General features: G+C 45.9%; 1 protein-coding gene across 4 annotated transcripts in view; it reads right to left on the reverse strand.

The window, feature by feature from the left end:
* TLN2 (talin 2) overlaps window positions 1-19,030 on the reverse strand; it is a 401,618-nt gene that overhangs the window by 317,878 nt on the left and 64,710 nt on the right. For all 4 annotated transcript variants that reach the window (XM_036440039.2, XM_036440034.2, XM_036439998.2 and 1 more), the window contains exon 2: window positions 3,989-4,083. The gene's annotated coding sequence lies outside the window, so the exon portion shown is untranslated. The remainder of the gene's footprint in view (window positions 1-3,988; window positions 4,084-19,030) is intronic.

Here is a 19,030-nt window from a genome sequence, read left to right on the forward strand (position 1 = left end):
GGACTGTGTCTCCATCCCCTGGCACCCTAAAATGTACTACATTGTGATTGTTTTTAAAAAGGGATAGTCTGGTACAATGAGAGGAGCCAGTCCCAAGCCTGGCATATAACACTGGCGGAGAGGCTGAAACTTTGGCAGAAGTTGCAGCACAAAGAATAGTATGAGGGAAACTTCTTTCTTCCCTTTTTATAAATCTATTCCTTTCATCTTCTTTAAAAAAAAAAACAAAACAAAACAAAAAAAAACCAACAGGTTGTAAATTACTTTTGTAACTTTGTAAAGTAAAAAGACATTTTAAAGAAATCCAAACAAAACTTGTTCTAGGCCGGATTGTACTTTTTCTCCCATGACTGCAGATAACTGACGGCCCCAGGGAGGAGGGCTTCTGTCGTCCACAAAAGGCTAGGAAGCACCTGCCGTGTGCTTACTTGTGAAGACTGGTCACGAGCAGAGACCAATTTGACCACTGTTATCACCTGTGTTTGTGCAGGGACCCACCGGCAGTGCCTATAATTCAGTGCTCTTTAAACAGTGGATTTACTTTTTTTTTTTTTAATTGATTTCAGAGAGGGAGAGGGAAAGGGGGCGGGGGGAGAGGGAGAGAAAGAGAGAGAGAGACATCAATGATGAGAATCACTGACCAGCAGCTTCCTGCATATCCTCCTACTGGAGATTGAGCCCACAACCTGGATATGTGCCCTGATCAGGAATCAAATTGGGACTTCCTGGTTCACAGGTCAATGGTCAACCATTCAGCCACACCGGCCAGGCTAAGCTAGCTTTAGGTCAGCAAGTGGAAGAACGGAAATTACATTGTCGCATTCATTTAACAAAGATTTAAACTCAAGGCTGAGTGCTGGTATGGATGAAACATAAGCTTTGCCCTCAATGGGTTCATTTCTACAGATGGAGAAATTGGCTTCGGACACGGGAAAAGAGCTCAGATGGAGGGAATTCAGCCAGACACAGGGGAAACGAAGAATCAATGGCCAAACGCAGTACACAGTACCCTAAAAGCATCACATCTAAAACAACTCTCACTGCCAAGTACAAGTATTCTCCCTCTTTTCCCTGTTGAGAAAATGGGCCCAGAAAAGAGAAGCTTCTAGTCATCAATGCCTGTCTGAGAAACTGAGGCATTAGTGCTCCATGGAGCTGGGAGGTGTTTCCCATTCCCACTAGCTTTGGAGCCTGGACTCTGGGTGGAAAAGCAAGCATAACCCCTGAAGCCTAAAGAAGCAAAAAGGACTGCTTTTAAGATCTAATTCCATCCCAGTATGGAGGTGCGGGCACAGATTTAGTAGCACAGAGCTTGCATTCAGTGGAAGAAATGGTACTGCCGTAGCCCAGAACCTAAGAGTCAGAGCGCATACCATGCCACGGAAACCCAGCTATGTGGGTTCAACTTAATTCTGCCTTGGGGGCAGAGTGACCCAGCATACACATGAAGCCAAACTCGAGGAACCTCACTGAAAAACCCCTGAGAAGACCATATCTGATGCAGAACAGACGAAATAACCCTGGGCACAGAGAGGTTATTTGCAGATTGTCTTTGATAAAGAAATCCCACAGAGTGGCCAGAAAATGGCTTTCAGGGGAGAGGAAGGAGATCCACCAAAGGACTTCCATGTATGCATAGCAGCATCACCAATGGACACAGACACTGGGCGGGTGAGGGCACGTCCTAGGGGTGGAAAGGAGACATATGGAATACTATATGTAACACTGTAAACAATAAAGAATTTAAATAAATAAATAAATAAATAAATATCACAGGAAGAAGGAAGGAAGGAAGGAAGGAAGGAAGGAAGGAAGGAAGGAAGGAAGGAAGGGAGGAAACGGCTTTCAAAACACACTGAAGGAAGCGGAGCCCTCGGCTGCTGCCTCCCAGCGGTGAGGACCAGGCTTCAGCACTGGCTCTCAGCCCGCCGGCAGTGAGCACAGTCCCGGTGCAGAGCTGTCCCTGGGAGGCTGGCGGAGGCCGCAGACCTGGGGTAAGACGTTGGCCTCCAAAACGAACACACACTCTTCTCTTCCCTGTTCACCTTTGCCCACATTGACCAAGCTGGTCCCTTAACTCAAGGGGCTAACGTGCTGTAGAAACAATACGTTAGAGCTGGCTCACAGGGAAGGGCCATACCCCAGGGTATAAACGGAGGTGGGAGTGGGGGGTGGAGACAGAAGGAAATAACAGAAATAATCAGCCACCCGGGGCCCCACAGGCTGAACCTCTGACCCTGACCCTACCTGCTGTGTGGCCCCGGGTGAATTACCTCACCCCGACCTCAGCCCAGTGACAACCTGCCTAATGGGCGATGGGGAGGTTTAAAGCAGCAGACCCTGTGACAGGCACTTTGCCCAGTGCCTCGTGCGGTGTAAGTACTCCATAAATGGCTGTTAAAACTATTAACTACTCAAGGGGAGACTCCAGCTGGCTTCTTGTGAAAACTAAAACCGACCTTTGAAAGGTCTGACTGCAGCAATGCCAGGGGGCCGAGCCTGCAGCCACACAGGTGCCTTAGGAGAACCGCCCAGGCCTGTTCCCTGCCCGGACTCAGGACACCGCTTTGGCAGACGTGCCTGGGCTCCTCACTCTGCCGGCCCTGAGGTTTCTGTGGTCAGTCTGCAGCTGCCAGCATGGTCTCTCTTCTCCACGCCCCACAGAAATGCCGCTTTAGCCCAACTGACACAGCCTGCACTTGGGAACAAAGAAAATACCTCGTCTTTTCAGAAATACTAACTTATGGAGTAGCCACACTGTAGAGGCCCCCACAGGATTTCGTCTCATAAATCTAAAAAGCACATTCGTTAAGGTAGAATTTCATTGACAAAACCACAACCTACAATAACATGAGGTACAAGCCCACAGACACAGGTGTGAGGAACAGGCTGCCATACTTTCCAGCCAGGCTCATGTCCCAGACCCCGCAGCCTCACGCCGCTGAAGCCAGACACAGCCCCGAGGGGTCTCTTGGCGGCTTTACCAATACACAGCTCAGGCAGTTCACCAAGAGCCACACTCGAGGCCACATCTCCTATGCACTGGGAGGCTTAGACCTCCCTTCTCCAAGTGTGATCTACATGCTGGCAGCATGGGCATCACCCCGGGCTGGTTAGAAATGCAGACTCTCAGGCCCCACCTAGACCTAGCCAATCAGGACCTGTATTTGAACAATACCTCCAGATGACACTGCCTTTGAGCATTTACAACAAAGACTACTCAGATAGACTTGCGATCATTTGTTGAGGTCTCTACTTGGCCTTTTTCTTTCTCCATGGAAATTCCGTGACAGTATGGACTGTGCCTACCTTAGCCACTGGCATAACATGCTCAAATAGTCATTGGCTGGCTGGCTGGTTGTATGTATGGATGGTTGTATGTATGGATGGATGGTTGTATGTATGGATGTTGGATGTATGGATGGTTGGTATACCAAGTGACTGAAGAGACCTATCTTGTTGTAAAGGCAAAGAAAGATGGAAGCAAGCGTCTGACTAAGAGAGTACCTGAGGTTGGGGGGAAAATGTCCTTAAACAAGGCCATCAGATAAGGGCTCTCTAAAAAGGGTTGACATTTAGGGGTTGCATTAGGACAAGACTTGATGCATGAGGAGGAACATGCTGGAGACGACGGTATCGGGCAGAGGGAACAGCCTCTGCACTTGCCCCTAAAGAGACTTTTCCTAACGGCCAGTAAAGAGAGAGAATCACGTTTGGCCCTGGCAGTGGAACAAAGATGCTCCAAGGAGGCAGATTTGGAAGGCCCCGTGATGATCATGATGCTGGGGGCAGAGAGGCTGTGTCTGCAGTCACAGCTGCCTCGCCAAGGCTCTGGGAGCTCGGTGTGAGGGAGCTGGCTGTAGAGGGAGGCATCCATCAGCCGCCCTCATTGGGCTTTGTGGCTGCTGGCCACAACCCCTCCAGCCACAACCCCTCAGATTCCACGGTCTACAGTTGCTTGAAAACTAGAAATATGGAGATTACTTACTGCTTTCAACAAATCAATCCAGGAACTTGTGGGTATGGTAGACCAGCATCCAAGGGTCCAGGAGCCCAGTCCAGATGTTACCCTGCAGCAGCACACTGACAAAGAAGAGAAATGACAGGTGTCAGTGCAGGGGGACACATCAGCAGGTGAGCAAGATTCTCCCAACACTGAATGACCCTGAGGGGGCTGGGATCATAAAAAGGGTAAACAAGGGAAATGTTAAGGTGGAGTAAACAATCCTGGAGCACCAGGCAGTGACACAGCTGGCAACCCTCGGCCTCCAATCTCAGGAGAGGTACCATCCTGCTACCAGCAGCTCCAGAGCAGCCTGTCTGCCAATTCCACAATGTGAAAACCAGACACAGGGACGCTAAGTGCCCTTGGAGATAATCAGACCCTACCCCTCTCTTTAAAGATGTTGAATAACAAGAATTGGAAGAAATCAGCAGTGAGTAATGGCAAGTTCAGGAATGGAATCCAGAACCAAGTCCATAAAGCTTAAATTTACCTGTAAATTACCTTCCTTAATAAAACTCAGTTTCTAAATAAATGTTATCCTTATTCTGTCTGGCTCTCAACCAAGGAGAAGAGACAAGGCAGCCTGCAGTTCCAAATCTTAGCCATTCCCCTAGTTTCCTCTTCTTAATCCCCAAGGACTTTCAACAGCCAAACTCAAACTCCTGGTTTTCTTCACAAAGTTTTGTAAAAAGAAAAAGAACAAAAACCCCAGAATTGTTCGCATTTGACTACAAGAAGAAACTAAAAACTTTTGAGAAAAAACTGAATACTTAATAATTCTGAATTTATGAGATATAAAGAACAACACAGACCCATGAAAGCGCCTTTTGCATACATTAGGGTTCCAGGCTCTGAAAACCCCGTCTCCCACCCCGAACCCCAGGAAATAGTACATTTCAAAGAAGAGTGGGGGTTAAGACAGTGGTCAAGGGTCATTTTTTTAAAATGAAATGTATGATCCAAATGAGAATTCTCTAGGAAATGTCTTCTGATTATGATTTCTTAAAAATAATCTTCATCTATTTATATATTCAAGCCATAATCATTAAATAGCTGCGTCTTCCGCTGGCATTCTAGGTCCAGCTGAGCCTGACAAGTTGAAGAAACCATGGGCAGTTGGCCCCTCGGTCAACTCACCTGAAACAGGAAGATGGACAGGATGAAACTCAGTATCTCTCAGCTAGAGAATCCCACAATGCCCTTACATGGCTGAACAAAGCTGAAAGTCCCTCACATGAGTCAGCTTAGAGAAAGCATAATGACTCGCCCCCTTTGAAGAAGTGCATATCCCGTTATAAATTTAAATTGCCATATCTCTTAGGAAATAACTACGAGGTTGGTGTGACAATAGTTGTATTTTGTTTCCAGGGAGTTAGCTGCAACATTGACAAATCTGTTCCCACCCTCACTAAATGGGCATTTGGATCTGTTTCCCCAAAGACCCATTATATTTCTAAAGCAAAGGGTTTCTTTTGCATAAAGTGGAATTTCATAAAGCGGAATTTAGGCAGTGAGATCATCTGTTTTGAAACTACAACAACCATTCCAATTTTCCCTCCCCTTGAGCATTCTAGTTACTCTGGGTCAAGAGAAGGAGACGAGACGTAGGTTTCAGAGAAAATGCAAAGCCTGCTAGGCCACCCACATGTAATCAAGGATTCCACCCTGGTAACTTCCTGCTCATTTCCCTTGCAACAGTGAGGCACACTCAGAGGTAAAAAGTCAGTGCAGACTCATACACAAATGCGTTTCAATAAATCTGCAACAGCCTCAAGATTCACTTAGAAACAAGCACACACAACCTATCACAATGGCCACATTATTCCTTATCCTTATGGGGGAGGAAGGTCCACAAATTTCCCTGGAAATATGATGGACCCTCTCACCCCAAAGAACGCAATGCCTTCCCTTTCAAAGGGTTTGTGAGCCACCTGAAATTTCTCTCTGTGCCTCTGGTTAAGGACCCCTGCTTAATTAGAATGTTATAAGGAGCCCCCTTTTATAATTCTCTGAACTTTCTACAACCCCTTTGTATTATAGGTGCGACTGTGCATGGAAACCCCATGAACAAAGTGATACACAGTGCAGGGAGCAGTGAGGACATGGGCTTCTTGCAGCATTGATGGTGGAGAAGTATGACTAGCAAGAATGACAATTGTTGGGGAGCCTGTGCTTCTCTGGGGATCCTTTGCATAAGTTTCAATGGGGAGCTTCCCAAAGCTGTGTTTGTACTTGGTACTCAATTTCCAAAACCTATACATTCTAAAGGCCTGGTGCATGAATTTATGCATGGGTGGGGTCCCTCGGCCTGGCCAGTGGTGGGGGCCGATGAGGCTGGCCAGCCAGAGAGGGACTGTGGGAGGGCTCCAGGATGTGTCCAGCCCTCTCACCCAGTCCTGATCAGCCGGACCCCAGCAGCAAGCTAACCTACCAGTTGGAGCATCTGCCCCTTGTGGTCAGTGCACATCATAGCAACTGTTCAAGCGGTCGACCAAACGGTCAACGGAACAGTTGGTCACTTAGCATATTATACTTTTATTATATAGGACTGTTTAGGAATGCATATATAGGTGATAAAAATAAGAACAGCAAATACTGGTTAAGACAAAAAGTTGGAAACACTCTTCACTTCAGAGGAAATGGGGGAGTGTCTAAGGTAATTGTAGTGTTGATTTCTTAATTGGGTGTTAGCTTTACAAATGTTCTTTTTAACTCTTCAATATATATATGCCAGAGTAAAGCAATTAAAACAAATGACAGACGCATGTCAGTGACAGGGGCCTCCAAGAGTTCTCAGCCCCAATTTAAGACACACCAGTAACTGTAGAGTCCTGTGCTGACCAAGGGGTGGGGCCTGACAGGGAACAGTTACAAGTTCTGGCCCCAGGGGCACCGTCTATAAATAAACTCCATTTTTAAAAGTCCACGCCCTGGGACAGTCCTGTGCTCTGGGCTGAGGCCACAGTGACCTCTGATGCCTCCCGTCACTGTGGGAATAGCTGGTGTTGGGTTTCGAGAACCCATTGGTCTTTCCCCATACACGCCCTGCAGCCTATTTCCTGTGGCACATTCTGTAACAGAACAACAATCACTGAGCCTTCCCAAACAGCTAAGAAAGGAGCAACGGCCCAGACCCTTCTGCAGAGCTCAGATGAACGTCTGGGCACCTCCTTCCTCAGGCGGATACATCTTCTCTGTCAGGTGCCTCATCCGTATCTTCCTGGGGAGACTTCTGCTCATTCAGTGATTGGTCAAGTCATCACTGGCCAGAAAATCAGGTGAAGTACATGGAGACATGACCAATATGTCTCAATTCCTATCCCTTGCCACCTACTTACCAATAGTATCTTGACCAAATAAGGAAAGTATTTCTTCTTTCCTAATAATTTGAGCAAGAGTATGCCCAATTGTTAAGGAAAATACCCTTGTGTGTGTGTGTGTGTGTGTGTGTGTGTGTGTGTGTGTAATCTCAGTAGCAGATAAAGCTGTCATTTTTATTTTCAGTTGCAGCAGCCAAACATTGGCACCATGGCATCAAACGTTTTGAATCTGATTGTGGATAGCCTGCACCCATACCCTGTGCTGGACCCATGCATAATGTTGACACATAAAGGAAATATTATGGCCTGGCCAGTGTGGCTTAGTGGTTGAGCATCAACCCATGAACCAGGAGGTCATAGTTCGATTCCAGATTAGGGCACATGTTCGGTTGTGGGCTCCATTCCCAGTAGGGGGTGTACAGGAAGCAATCGATGATTCTCTCTCCCATCATTGATGTTTTTATCTGTCCCTCCCTCTCCCTTCCTCTCTTTGAAATTAATAAAATCATATTTTTTAAAAGGAAATATTGTCCCTTATCTCTTGCTAATGGTCTTTTCTATTCTAATACAAGTCTGCAGTTAAAAAAAAAAAAAAAAAAAAAAAAAAAAAGCCAAAAGCCAAATTAAAAATGCAGACCCCACTCCCTAATATCACCTTCAAAGTAAAACTTCCCACTGGACACTGCCATCTCTGCCGAGTTCAATATGGGCATGGCTTTCCTGTGTGTGCCTGAATGAGTCTGCCTGTCAGTGTGACTGGGTGCATGTGTGAACATGAGTGTGTCTATGAACTTTCACGGGAGTGCACACACGCACACGCAAGCCCAACATTCTTCTTGATTGACTCTAAACAATAGCTTACAGGACTCAGGAAAAGTGCAAGCCTGCCAATTCCAGAAGGACAAAGGGCTTCAGAAGCGAACATGGGAACAAAATGATCTCATGCCCCTTTCCCACTGAGACTGCGCCTAAGTGGGATCCTTCTCACATTCGAGCGCTCACTTCCAGGCAGTCACTGCTTCCACCCTAGGGGACCGCTTGGGAGGACGGCCAAGCCAGGAAACAGATTCCAGAGGTAGGTTTTGATGTTTACCCCAGGCAATCCACAGACGGGGCTGAACCTCCCTGTGAGAAGTGAGACTGTGGCTTGTGCTGAGGGCATTAGTCACTCTGTCCAAAAGCTAGTTCTTCCATGAGGGTCGGGAACATCTGGCCCGGGGGCCGTATGGTCTGAGAAATCATTTGGTCTGGCCCAGCTTCAGCATGAGGGGTGGGTTAATTAAACCTTTAACCAAGCAGGCTAATTTTTGAGTTGATAATTTTATATGGCCCACAGATTATGTTATAAATATTCAAATGGCACTTGGCAGAAAAAAGGTTCCTCACCCCTACTTTAAATGAAGGGCCCGGGTCGGAGCTGAAAGTGGTCCCTCCGATAACAGGCTCGCACCTGGGGCACTGTACTGGGCTGAACTTTACTCCCTAATGGTTCTCAGAGCTGGGAGAACACAGGCAGGAAAGGCCCCAAGCCCCAGGCCTTATGGTGCCTCCTCGCCATTATCAGAGCTGGGCGATGGGAGTGCGGCATTCAACCTAAGGGGATGGTGGGACACATGAATGAGCTCTGTAGGTAGCTCTGCTCCTATACCCGATCATTTGCCCCCTTCATTCATTCGAAATACACTGAAGTGCCAAGCTGTGTGCTAAGTGCTGGGAGAGGGAAAAGGTGGTACCTTTTAAGGTCAAAAAGTTTTGCAGACACCCCACTACCACCACCACCACCACCACCAGCAGCCCCAACATATACACACAATAGTTGTACTTCTGGTATCCTTAGAGAGGGGAGATGTCAAGACAAAAAAGCTCTTACATGAATTAGTTTTTAGTTAATCTCAATAGCCCCTACCTATATTTTTTAAATAGTGAAAGGTATTTCCACAGCATTACTAATTTATTCCATAGGCAAATACTGGATATACACAGATTAATAACTTCAACACAATAAGATAGTCTGTATTCTGCCCCAAACCAGTTGTACAAACTGGGGGTGCAAACAAAACACTATATCTATATAATAAAAGCCTAAGAAACCCTTATGGCAGGACGACCAACTGGTTGCGACGATGCACACTCACCACCAGGGAGCAGACGCTCAACACAGGAGCTGCCCCCTGGTGGTCAGTGTGCTTCCACGGGGGGAGCACTACTCAGCCAGAAGCTGGGCTCACAGCTGGGGAGCGCGGGGCGGTGGGGGGGGGAGAGGGGGGGCAGCAGTGCTAAGGAGCAGCAAGCCAAGCTGTAAGGAGCAAGCAGACGGCAATAAGGAGCGAGGGGTCCCAGGCTGCAAGAGGGTGCAGGTCGGGCTGAGGGACCACTCCTATGCATGAATTTAGTGCACTGGGCCTCTAGTATAAGTATATATTTGTCATACTTAGAGGCTATAGTGTTTCAAAGATACTTTGTCACCTCTGAGGGTAGGAAATATTTCAGTAAGCCCTAACCTGCATCACCTTCCACAGCCCAGTGGTGATATAGCTACTACCCCAGCCAGAACCCCTCATTCATTCCCTCTGCAGGGAAACCCCACCACCTCACCTTCCATCCTGTCCCAGAGCCCTCTCTTCTCTCATGTCTCAGCCTGGAGCTCCTTGAGAGCAAGGTCTCCCCTTTCCTGCTGGCACCCCTAGACCTTTCCCAGAGCACCCAGTGAATTTCCAGAAAGGAAAGAGAGAGAAGGTGACCGATGATTTTTCTACATGGAGGACTTTGCAGGTAATGAAAACAAATAAGAGAATGGGGAAAAGGAAGGGTGTGATTGGACCTTCTTCCAAATCCAGCATACCTCCGTGATTTCGCATTCAGGAATAAAGATATTTCACATTCTGTAATAAAGATATGAGAAAAAAATTCGACAGTCTTCCCAAAGTTCCAGCCCACATGAGCAGACGGGCTTCCCCCATCAATCAGTTTGACAGCAGCAGAAAGACAGGAATCAGACTCAAAGGTATTCACATTTTTCTCCCCCAATCCTTACTCTAGGATATTTTTACCACTGATTTTGAGAGAGTGGAAGGGAGGGAGGGAATGAGCAGGGAGGAAACGAGGGGGTAGGGAGCAAACGAGACACACACACACACACACACACACACACACACACACACACACATTAATTAGTTGCCTCCTGTGTATGCTCCACCAGGGCTGGGGATCAAACCTGCAACCCTGGTACATACCTTTGAACAAGAATTGAACCTAAGACCCATCGGCACATGAGCCGACTCTCTAACCACTGAGCACACATGCCAGGGATCTTTCTTAGGTTTTTCCTTTCTGTGCTCCCTACAGTACTGCCTTTCCTACTGCCTTTCTTCCTTCTCCCCTGCACTTAGTACGGTTCTAATTTCTTCCTTCGGGTCAGAAGGCCCTGTACCCTTAGACCCGCACCTGATTTCCCCTGACTCAGCCTCTTCCCATAGACACACACACCCCCACAGACCACAGAACAGTCCCAAGAGTGTGTCTGAGATTCTCCCCACCCCACACACCACATCCTGTCTTCTACGCACCCACATTGAGGTCTGTGCCCAAGTCACTCCTCCCAGCAAAGTCCAACCTCCTCATCTGATGACAACCCCCTGTCCCTCCTAAATCCAGATCACACCTCTGGCCTCCACGCTGACCCCTCTGATCATCCCACCAAATAGTCTTTCCTCCCCCTACATGCCCTGAGCCTTTGTCTCACTGAGAGACCTTGTACCAGAGATTGGAGCTTCTGTGTGCTCTCATCATTCCCTGACCGAGTTCCTGGGAGGCAAGGATGCCGCCACCTTTATTTTTGCGCCCTACGTGGCATCCCACATACACCTTGGCAACAGTGAGGCTCTAACACCTATGAAATGCTTAGTGTTTCCAAGGTTCCAAGGTTCTCGTGGGGTGGCTCTCCAGAACCAAATCAAACACACAAACTGCCTGCACGCGAGGATAGATTTTGTTTGGGGCTGTTTTTGTTTTTGTTTTTGTTTTCTGGAGCTTTTTTGCACACCACACCAATACAAGTATTCCAGCATATCAGTCCATCTGTGCAGACTCCATGTCCCAAGGGACGAACAACCAGACGTCCTCGGCAAACTGGGCGCTCCTCTGGGAGAGACTGAAGAAGCCCGTGACCTCAGGATGCACAGACACGCTTTTCCATAGGAAGGACACTGCTTCTGGATAAGTAGCATAGTTAGAGGAATGCAATTTATAAACTCCCCCTAAAGTCATATATTTCTTTTCAGACATATCAACCCACATGCTCTTCCTTCTGATTCATTGCCTGTGTTTTGAGGGTCTAGGGTTTAGACAATTCCCTGTGGTCAGAAAACGCATGTGCGTATGACCAGATAGACATGGCAATGCTGCTAATGCTCGTCCCAGATCAGTCTGCTTATGCGCTCCAAATAAAATAAGAAATATTTGACCCCAGTAAAGAAGCCTCTGGAATCTCCCTCCCCCCAACCCCCCACTTTCCCCCCACAAACACAACTGTTTCTCATTTGGCCCAAGCTCTGTTTCAATTACATGCCAAGAAAAGACAAAGAAAAACCCCACTACTACCCATTCCTGCTTTCATGAAACGCTATAAATTATCTTTATGACATCATATAGTCATGTTGCCTCACAAAAGGTGATGCTGACAAATGGCTACAGGAGCCTTTTCTCAGCGACAACTTTCTCAGGAACAACTTTATAGGTGTTCCTTCCCTGGCCTTGTTTCCCCCCCCCCCCCCCTCCAGAAACCCAAGGCAGGAGGATGTGTCCCATCAGAAGCCCTGATGTTAGTGTCTAAAGAGCTGTTAGGAGTATCAACACCTACAAAACAACTCCTTTGTGACATAAAATAATTTCCAAAACAAAAAAAAAAATGACTGGAGAAAGTACCTTCATATCCTCAGCTAGGTAAGTCTGGGCTATGAAGGGACAGCAGTAGTTTAAATTTTAGCCCTTGTCACCTGCTTGTCAGCAGGTGAGGCAGTTCAAGGAAATTTATTCAGCAGCTACCTCCTCAGGCACATTTCTTAGATTAGGCAAATTCTTAGGTAACAGGCATAAGCCCTGAGGGTCCCACAGCTGCAGGAGACTCATCCTCTTTACTGTTTTGGTTACAGACTCACACTATGGAATGAAGACAAAAGCTTCCCCATAAAAAACCAAAGGAAGGAAGAAAAAACTGTGAAGAGATTGAGTTCTTAAAGGCTAGCCAACTTCTACTACCGTATTTCCCTGAAAATAAGACATCCTCCGAAAATAAGACCTACTTACAGGTTTCCTTCTGAGTGAAATATAAGGCATCCCCCCGAAAATAAGGCCTCCCTAGGCTAAACATGAGAGATTTGGTCACTGATTCTGAAAGAAATGGAGTCACAAGAAATTCACCAGGAAATTCAGGAATTGGATTGTTATGATGATGTTCCAGAAGATGATGACATAATTGTCATTAAATAAATGAGTAAATTCTTGATATTGGAGGATTCAAGTTTGTCTGGTTTGTGTTGACAACTACCGTACTACCGTAACGTATACAGGTAATAAATTTCCTTTATTTTCATTTAACAATAAATGTACAGTGGTGCCTCACACAACGAACTTAATTCGTTCCAGGAGCGAGTTTGTTATGCGAAAAGTTCGTTATGTGAAACGCGTTTTCCCATAACAATACATGTTAAAAAAAATAATTCGTTCTGTAGCATAAAATATGCTAAGATGACATAAAAAAAAGATAAATTTTTTGTTATTATTTTTATTTAGATACATCTAAAAACATAATTTTTTAAAAAAAAAACACATTTTTTTAATTTTAAGACAGACTAAGTAGAGTCTACCGAATCTTGCACAGCTTCATCCATTTTCTGCTTTTTGGCCGATGGTTTCATGAAAAACCTGTCTAAAGTCGTTTGTTTTTCTCTTTTCTCCAACATCTGCCGGAAATAACGGACAAGAGTATCGGAGTAAAGATCGTTGATCCTGTTTGCTTTAGCTGAATCCGGATAGTGGGCATTGGTAAACTCCTGAACTGCTTTCCATTTGACCAGGATGTTCTTGATGTCAGCAGTTGGGATTGGTTGATTGTTTGATTGTTGCTCCTCGTTATCAGATGACGCTTCCCTTTGAGCATTGTCCTGTTGCTGGACCAGAAGTGCTTGGAGCTCTTCAGTTGTCAGCTCTTCTTCGTGTTCCTCAATAAGCTCCTCTACATCCTCTTCCTCTACCTCTAATTCCAACCTTTGGGCCACTGTGATGATGTCCTTCACCACTTCTGTGTCATCAACTACTGCTTCTTCCTGGGTCTACGAAGGCACAAGCATCTTCCAAGCAGAAATGAGGGTCCTTTGTGACACTTCTTCCCAGGCCTTCTGTATAAGTCGTATTGCCATAAGGACATCAAATTTCTCCTTCCAAAACTTTCGGACAGTCATATTGTCTCCACCAAACTCGCATTCTTCAAACACCTTATTAAAGAGGGCTCTAGTGTAGAGTTTTTTAAAGTTCGCAATAACTTGCTGATCCATTGGCTGAAGAATGGATGTGGTGTTTGGTGGCAAATACTGCACCTTGATAAAAGGATAACTTTCCTGCAATATTTCCTCTAGGTCTTTTGGGTGAGAAGGGGCATTGTCAAGTATCAGAAGGGCTTTGAGCGGCAGTTCTTTTTCCAGCAAGAATTTCTTCACTGCAGGAGCAAAGGTTTCCAGAATCCATTCGTTGAAGATAACTTGGGTCACCCAGGCTTTTTGATTGGACTTCCAATGGACGGGCAGTTTGGACTTAATAACGTTATTTTTCTTGAAAATTCTTGGATTTTCAGAGTGATAAACCAATAGAGGTTTGATCTTGAGGTCTCCGCTGGCATTAGACGAAAACATAAGGGTAAGTCTGTCCTTCATGGCTTTGTGTCCTGGCAATTTCTTCTCCTCTTTTGTAATGAAGGTTCTGCTCAGCATTCTTTTCCAGAAAAGACCCGTTTCATCGGCATTGAACACTTGTTGTGGGCAGTATCCTTCATCCTTAATACATTTTTGAAAGTTAATAGAGAACTTTTCTGCTTCTTTCTTGTCAGCACTGCCAGCCTCACCATGCATAGTAACGCTGTGGATTCCACACCTTTTCTTAAATCTAAAAAACCACCCCCTGCTGGCTTTGAATTCTTCTTCATTATCTTGATTGCTGCTACTTCCAGGGACGTTTTTGTTTTTCTTTAGATCGTCATAAATTCTCTTGGCTTTGTGACAGATAATATCTTGGGTTGTTACGTCACCTTTCACCTGTCTGTCCTTAATCCAAATCGCTAATAGCCTCTCCATTTCCTCGTGGATTGAAGACCTATGTTTTTCATGAAATAGTTTTGATACTCCTTTGGCTACTTTGGCTGATTTGATTGCATCCTTATTTGTCAAAATGGTGAAAATGGTGGTCTTGCTGAGGCCAAACTCTTTGACGAGGTCACACTGTTTTACCCCACATTCACTCCTTCTAATTATTTCCTGTTTCATTTCAACAGAAATCACCTTCCTGCTTTTTTTAGAAGCCATGATATAAAAAAAATATTGAGTTTAACTTAAAAGGACGACTGCCGTGATATGTGCGTGATTTAATTCGTAATGAAGAACGATTGCCGCGATACGTGCTTAAGTTAAGCGCAGTGACTAACGACTGCCTGCAGTGCCTGCGCGGAAGGATGCAATACATCAGCAGCGATCGTGGAAGCTCGGGCGAAGCAGTCGTGGAAGCTCGGGCAAAGCGGTCGTGGAAGCTCGGGCGACTTCGTTGTGTGAAACGAAGTTCGTTGTATGAATCATGAAATGAAGTTCGTTGTGTGCAGCGTTCGCTGTGCGAGGCGTTCTTTATGCGAGGCACCACTGTATACTGTATTCTTCTTCATGGAAAAATAAGACATCCCCTGAAAATAAGACCTAGCGCATCTTTGGGAGCAAAAATTAATATAAGACACTGTCTTATTTTAGGGGAAACGGTATTATTGGCCATTCTTCCTGATGGTCCGCTCTGATGGTGGGAGTGTGAAATTATCAAGATTCTACACGAAAGATGTCTGTTTTCCGCTCCAAGCAGAAAATTTAGAAGTAAAGGAACTCTGGAGGCCTCTGGGCTCATCATTTATGAAGTATCCCCAGCAGCGCCCCAGGGGACAGAAGGGGGAGGGTGGACCACCTGGCCCTGGGAAGCCCTTCACAGCAAGATGAGATTTCCCTCTTTTATTGATAAAGTTCTCCCTTCTGGCTTAAATTCCTGTCGTGCAAAATTTGCCCTTATTCAATAGGTGCATCCTTTCTTTCACACTAAAATAACCTTTGTCTTCCAAATTCCCTGTGTAAAACCAAGGCTCCAAAGAGAGTCTCTGGTTTATCTGGTTCACCACCCAGCACTTCCCCTCTGTCCAGGAAGTAGAAACCTTGGCACTGCCCTTCCTCATAAAGTAAGGTGACCAGACATCCCGCTTTTGGCGGGACAGTCCCGATTTTTAACAATTTGTCCCGCCTCCCGCGGCATTTTAAAAAAGTCCCGAACCTTATCATAAAGATGTTTGGAGGCTTGACCAAGAGAGTTGCAGGCAGGCCCAGAGGTAGAACCCAGGTCTCCAGCAGCTCAGTCTGGGGCTTTTCATCCCTTTGCACCCCCCAGTTCACAGCCACTCTTAACTCGTAAGGTCATGATCCACGTTAACATCTGCTCTAGATTTAAGTTAATGAGTGTCCTTTTCTGAGCTTAGCACAAAGTTCACAAAACGGAGGCCTGATTCTTATGTGGTTTCAGATTCCGAAAATCTCCTTGGCCTTTGGAGTATTTTCACTCCTCACCCATTAGCTAAATTTACAAGTACAAGCTGCTGCCCTGGCCCAGTGGCTCGGTTAGTTGGAGCGTTGTCCTGTACACCAAAAGGCTGAGGGTTTGATTCCCCATCAGGGCACATATCTAGGTTATGAGTTCAACATCTGGTTGGGTGCATATGGGAGGTAAACATCGATGTCTCTCTCTCTCTCTCAATAAAGAAACATCCTTGGGTGAGGATTAAAAAAAAAAAAAAAAGAAAAGAAAAGTACAAGCTGCTTAATGGAGACAAGTCATCAGCATCCAAAATCTAAAAGGAAAACTGAAATCAATCTATTTGTGGGAAAGCTGTCATCCCAAACACAGTGCAACTCAATTTTGAATGGTGTTGGCCATTTTCCTAGAAATGACATTTGAGCCAATGTTATCTATACTAATAAAAGGGTAATATGCTAATTAGACCATGTAACTGGCCATCTTCCACATGTCTGACTTCCTTCCATACAAAGCCATGGTGATGGGGGCTGAGGCAGAGGTAGCTGGGGCGAGACCAGGCTGGCAGGAGAGGGCAGTTGTGGGCATTAGGCAGGCAGGCAGCTGAGTGGTTTGGAGCCAGTGGTCCTGGATTGTGAGAGGGGTCCCAGATTGGAGAAGGTGCAGCCTGGGCTGAGGGACAGCCCCCCTCCATGTACAAATTTCATGCACGGGGCCTCTAGTCTACTATAAGAGCTGGAGTGACCACTGTTTTGGTGGTATATCTCACACTTCAAATCAAAAGGGAAAAGGAGCCAGGCTCATATAAAAGTTTATAAATTCTAGGGTACAATGTACTCCTCTAAAGCAGTGTTCCTCAATAGGGAGAAATTTGCCCCCTCAGAGGACCCTGGACAATATCTGGGGACATTTTTGGCTCTTGCCACTGAAGGAAGGGGTGATGTTAGTGGCATCTGGAGAACAGAGAGGCCTAGGATGCACAGGGAAGTCCTACCACAGAGAATCGCCCAGCTCAAATTGTCAACAGTGCCAAGGCTGAGGACCCTTCCTTAAAACAGGAAGCAGGAAGAACACCAGGGCAAAGTCATGAGTCCTCATTCTTGCCCTTATAGGCTACTTGGTCTGACATAGCACCTAATTCCTGGGTCTCTGGCTCACTGTCACTAATGGGGAGGTGGGCCTGCTTTAAAAGATTTTGCAACCTCTGAACTGGATTCAACCATTACTTCTCAAAGCCTTCCAACAGGCAGTTCTCCAAGCCTGGAGCTACAGTCTCTCACCCTGGAGCAGGGCATTCCCCACAGCCTCCCCTCAGCCCTGTCACATTTCCCCTGGAAGGAGGAGCAATGCTGAAAGCAACTTGTTTCTCCACATCACCACCCACCAAAAAAATCTAAATTGATTCTATGCAGTCAAGATACTAAGGACAGAAATGGAAACTTCATTTTGAATTCTATATTCTGCTATGTAAAAATAGGTAAGCAAAAAGAAAAAGAGGTAGCTTTACAATAGAATTTTAGAAGAAAAAAAATAGCATGACTGCCAACTGCATTCAATAATGAAGAGTACCCCCCTCCCTTATCCTCAGTTTCAGTTACTCGCAATCAACCACGGTTCAAGAACATCAAATGGAAAATTTGAGAGGGGGGGGGGTATCACATTTCATATACCTTTTATTACAGTATATTATTATAATTGTTTTATTTTATTATTAGTTATTGTTGTTAATCTCTTACTAAGACTAATTTGTAAGTTAAACCTTATCACAGTTATGTATGCAAACAAAAAAAAAAATAGTATACATAGGGTTCGGTACCATCCCCCGTTTCGGGCACCCACTGGGGGTCTTGGAACACATCCCCCACAGATAAGGGGGGACTACTGCATATGGTTTTTGCATTTTTATAATACTGGGCAACCATAAATCAGCTCACCACCCCAGCTTAGGGGGAGATCAGTACCGAAGCCATTGTCCCACAGACAAAGAAAAGATGCTCCCACTTTGCCACTCCCAAAACCTTCTCTCCTGGCTCCAGCTGTGTGCACAACTGCCAGGAAAGAGCCCAGCTTGGTTGAGAGGCTGACCTTTCCATGTACAACCCAGTGGTCTCAGTGCCACAGAACACAGGAGCTGTTTTACCAGTAAAATTCTCATGTCCAGGTAAAGGAAAGTAACTTGTCTGCCTGGGGAAGAGATTAGCATCATAGACTCCATAAATCCAACACTGTTTACTGATGTGCACACTTTCGCTCTTCCTCTGAATCCCGAGAGCGTAAACCACCTGCCCAGCCCTGCGGCAGAGGAATCTCACCCATGACACGAGGCCATGGGTTCTCCAGATCCCGAGCAGCGAGAACAGAGCAGCTGGCTAATGGGAAAAGTGGGAGAAGACACCAAAAGAGAAATGAGAGGGAAGTGGAACTTCTAAGGCTAAAAGGCAACAGCATACACCCCTGCTAAGAACTAAAGTTTAACACATTTCATTTGCCTCAACAACAACAACAAAAAAATACCCCACCAAAACAAACACACACACACACACACACACACACACACAGCACAGCACAATACCACCCACTAACAAGTTTCCCAGCACATTTATCAAGCAAATGAGACCAGAAATCCAAATCATTTAAGGGGGAGAAACAGGCTGGTGAGAACTCTGCAGATGGCAACAGAGGGTTAATGTCCTGGAGCGAGGTTTCCTCTCAGCAAGTATGAATCCGAAATCATAATAAAGATGCTGAAGGATTTAGTCAGGAGCCCTCCCCTCGGCCATCAGAAGGAATGGCAAAAATGCAGAGTGAGCGCTGGGAGCCAGAACAATTCCATTTTCCTCCTAACTGTGCACGGCATTTGCATTTAAAATGAGCAGTTCATCGG

This window comes from Pipistrellus kuhlii, unplaced genomic scaffold, assembly GCF_014108245.1.
Source record: "Pipistrellus kuhlii isolate mPipKuh1 unplaced genomic scaffold, mPipKuh1.p scaffold_m20_p_1, whole genome shotgun sequence".
Lineage (NCBI taxonomy): Eukaryota > Metazoa > Chordata > Mammalia > Chiroptera > Vespertilionidae > Pipistrellus > Pipistrellus kuhlii.